General features: G+C 52.4%; 1 protein-coding gene across 10 annotated transcripts in view; it reads right to left on the reverse strand.

Annotated features, from left to right (window-relative positions):
- The window catches only part of LOC118376045 (calcium-dependent secretion activator 1-like), a 226,190-nt gene that overhangs the window by 111,950 nt on the left and 110,295 nt on the right, over positions 1-3,945 (reverse strand). The gene's annotated exons all lie outside the window — the stretch shown is intronic.

Genomic DNA, 3,945 nt, shown 5'->3' on the forward strand with positions numbered 1-3,945 from the left:
CAGAGAGGCGACTGAGGAGGGTGATGATGACGGGCGCAGGGGAGTCAGAGAGGCCTGACGATGAGAGGCGACGAGGGCGACAGGACGGGCGCAAATACTCAGGAGATATCTGACGATGAGCGCGACGAGGGGTGACAGGGCGCGCAGGGGAAAGAGATACCTGACGATGAGGCGACGAGGGCAGAGCGACGAGGGGTGACAGGACGGGTGCAGTTAGGCAGAGAGGCCTGATGAGGGAGTGACGATGGGACAGAATGGGTGTAGTTAGTTAGAGAGGCTTGATGAGGAGGGGTGATGAGGAGTGACCGGATGGGTGTAGTTAGTTAGAGAGGCTTGATAAGGAGGGGTGATGAGGGGTGACAGGATGGGTGTAGTTAGTGAGAGAGTAAAGATGAGGAGAGGTGATAAGGGGTGACAGGATGGGTGTAGTTAGTTGGAGAGGCTTGATGAGGATGGGTATTGATCGGTGATAGGATTGGTGTAGTTAGTTAGAGAGGCTTGATGAGGAGGGGTGATGAGGGGTGACCGGATGGGTGTAGTTAGTTAGAGAGGCTTGATGAGGAGAGGTGATGAGGGGTGACAGGATGGATGTAGTTAGTTAGAGAGGCTTGATGAGGAGGGGTGATGAGGGGTGACAGGATGGGTGTAGTTCGTTAGAGAGGCTTGATGAGGAGAGGTGATGAGGGGTGACAGGATGGATGTCGTTAGTTAGAGAGGCTTGATGAGGAGGGGTATTGAGGGGTGACCGGATGGATGTAGTTAGTTAGATAGGCTTGATGAGGAGAGGTGATGAGGGGTGACAGGATGGGTGTAGTTAGTTTGAGAGGTGATGAGGGGTGACAGGATGGGTGTAGTTAGTTAGAGAGACCTGATGAGGAGGGGTGATGAGGGGTGACATGATGGGTGTAGTTTGAGAGCATTGATGAGGAGAGTGATAAGGGTGACAGGATGGGGTGCAGGCAGATAGAGAGGCCTGACGAGAGAGTGACGAGGGTGACAGGACGGGCGCAGTTAGTTTAGAGAGGCCAGATGCAGGGCATTGAGGGTGACAGGGTGGGTGTAGTTAGTTAGAGGCTTGATGAGGAGAGGTGTTGAGGGGTGACAGGATGGGTGTAGTTAGTTAGATAGGCTTGATGAGGAGGGGTGATGAGGGGTGACCGGATGGGTGTAGTTCATTAGAGAGGCTTGATGAGGAGAGGTGATGAGGGGTGACAGGATGGGTGTAGTTAGTTTGAGAGGCTTGATGAAGAGAGGTGATGAGGGGTGACCGGATGGGTGTAGTTAGTTAGAGAGGCTTGATGAGGAGAGGTGATGAGGGGTGACCGGATGGGTGTTGTTAGTTAGAGAGGCTTGATGAGGATGGGTATTGATCGGTGATAGGATGGGTGTAGTTAGTTAGAGAGGCTTGATGAGGAGGGGTGATGAGGGGTGACCGGATGGGTGTTGTTAGTTAGAGAGGCTTGATGAGGAGGGGTGATGAGGGGTGACCGGATGGGTGTAGTTAGTTTGAGAGGCTTGATGAGGGGTGACAGGATGGGTGTAGTTAGTTAGAGAGACTTGATGAGGAGGGGTGATGAGGGGTGACAGGATGGGGCAGTTAGAGATATTGATGAGGAGAGGTGATAGGGGTGACAGGATGGGTGTGGGCAGATAGAGAGGCCTGATGAGGAGAGTGCTGAGGGGACGACAGGACGGGTGCAGTTAGTTAGAGAGCAATGATGAGGAGAGCGATGAGGGGTGACAGGATGGGTGTAGTTAGGCAGAGAGGCTTGATGAGGAGAGTGATGAGGGGTGACCGGATGGGTGTAGTTATTTTGAGAGGCTTGATGAGGAGGTGATGAGGGGTGACAGGATGGTGTAGTTAGTGAGAGAGGCTTGATAAGGAGGGGTGATGAGGGGTGACAGGATGGGTGTAGTTAGTTTGAGAGGCTTGATGAGGAGAGGTGATAAGGGGTGACAGGATGGGTGTAGTTAGTTGGAGAGGCTTGATGAGGATGGGTATTGATCGGTGATAGGATTGGTGTAGTTAGTTAGAGAGGGTTGATGAGGAGGGGTGATGAGGGGTGACCGGATGGGTGTTGTTAGTTAGAGAGGCTTGATGAGGAGGGGTGATGAGGGGTGACCGGATGGGTGTAGTTAGTTAGAGAGGCTTGATGAGGAGAGGTGATGAGGGGTGACAGGATGGATGTAGTTAGTTAGAGAGGATTGATGAGGAGAGGTGATGAGGGGTGACAGGATGGGTGTAGTGATTTAGAGACGTGATGAGGGGTGACAGGATGGGTGTAGTTCGTTAGAGAGGCTTGATGAGGAGAGGTGATGAGGGTGACAGGATGGATGCGTTAGTTAGAGAGGCTTGATGAGGAGGGGCATTGAGGGGTGACAGGATGGATGTCGTTAGTTAGAGAGGCTTGATGAGGAGGGGTATTGAGGGGTGACAGGATGGGTGTAGTTAGTTCGAGAGGTGATGAGGGGTGACAGGATGGGTGTAGTTAGTTAGAGAGGCTTGATGAGGAGAGGTGATGAGGGGTGACAGGATGGGTGTAGTTAGTTAGAGGTTTGATGAGGAGAGGTGTTGAGGGGTGACAGGATGGGTGTAGTCAGTTAGAGAGGCTTGATGAGGAGAGATGATGAGGGGTGACAGGATGGGTGTAGTTAGTTTGAGAGGCTTGATGAGGAGAGGTGATGAGGGCTGACCGGATGGGTGTAGTTAGTTAGAGAGGCCTGATGAGGAGGGGCATTGAGGTGATAGAGAGTGACGAGGGTGACAGGATGGGTGCAGTTAGTTAGATAGGCCTGATGAGGAGTGGTGACGAGGGGTGACTTTGACGGGGGCAGATTACATTTAGAGATATTCCCTGACGAGGAGATTTGGTGATGAGGGGATGACAGAGACCTGGTGCAGTTGAATAGAGATACCTGACGATGATGATGAGGGATGTCAGTGCAGAGAGTGACGAGGTGACAGGACGGGCCTATTATTTTAGGCAGAGAGGCTTGATGAGGGAGGTGATGAGTGGTGACAGAATGGGTGCAGTTAGTTAGAGAGGCTTGATGAGGAGGGGTGATGAGGAGTGACCGGATGGGTGTAGTTAGTTAGAGAGGCTTGATAAGGAAGGGTGATGAGGGGTGACAGGATGGGTGTAGTTAGTGAGAGAGCAAAGATGAGGAGAGTGATAAGGGGTGACAGGACGGGTAGTTAGCTGGAGAGGCTTGATGAGGATGGGCATTGATGTCCATCTGGTGATAGGATTGGTGTAGTTAGTTAGAGAGGCTTGATGAGGAGGGGTGATGAGGGGTGACCAGATGGGTGTAGTTAGTTAGAGAGGCCCTGATGAGGAGAGGTGATGAGGGGTGACAGGATGGATGTAGTTAGTTAGAGAGGCCTGATGAGGAGGGGTGATGAGGGGTGACAGGACGGGTGTAGTCTGTTAGAGAGGCTTGATGAGGAGAGGTGATGAGGGGTGACAGGATGGATGTCGCTAATAGAGAGGCCTGATGAGGAGGGCATTGAGGGGTGACCGGATGGATGTAGTTAGTTAGATAGGCTTGATGAGGAGAGGTGATGAGGGGTGACAGGATGGGTGTAGTTAGTTTGAGAGGTGATGAGGGGTGACAGGATGGGTGTAGTTAGTTAGAGAGACTTGATGAGGAGGGTGATGAGGGGTGACAGGATGGGTGTAGTTTGAGAGCATTGATGAGGAGTGATGACGCGACAGGACGGGTGCAGGCAGACAGAGATACCTGACGATCTGATGCGACGAGGGTGATGATGACGGGTGCAGTTAGTCAGAGATACCAGACGTGCAGGGCATTGAGGGTGACAGGGTGGTGGTAGTTAGTCAGATAGCCTGACGAGGAGAGGTGTTGAGGGGTGACAGGATGGGTGTAGTTAGTAGATAGGCCTGATGAGGAGGGGTGATGAGGGGTGACCGGATGGGTGTAGTT

Source organism: Oncorhynchus keta, chromosome 21, assembly GCF_023373465.1.
Source record: "Oncorhynchus keta strain PuntledgeMale-10-30-2019 chromosome 21, Oket_V2, whole genome shotgun sequence".
In the NCBI taxonomy this organism is placed as follows: Eukaryota; Metazoa; Chordata; class Actinopteri; order Salmoniformes; family Salmonidae; genus Oncorhynchus; species Oncorhynchus keta.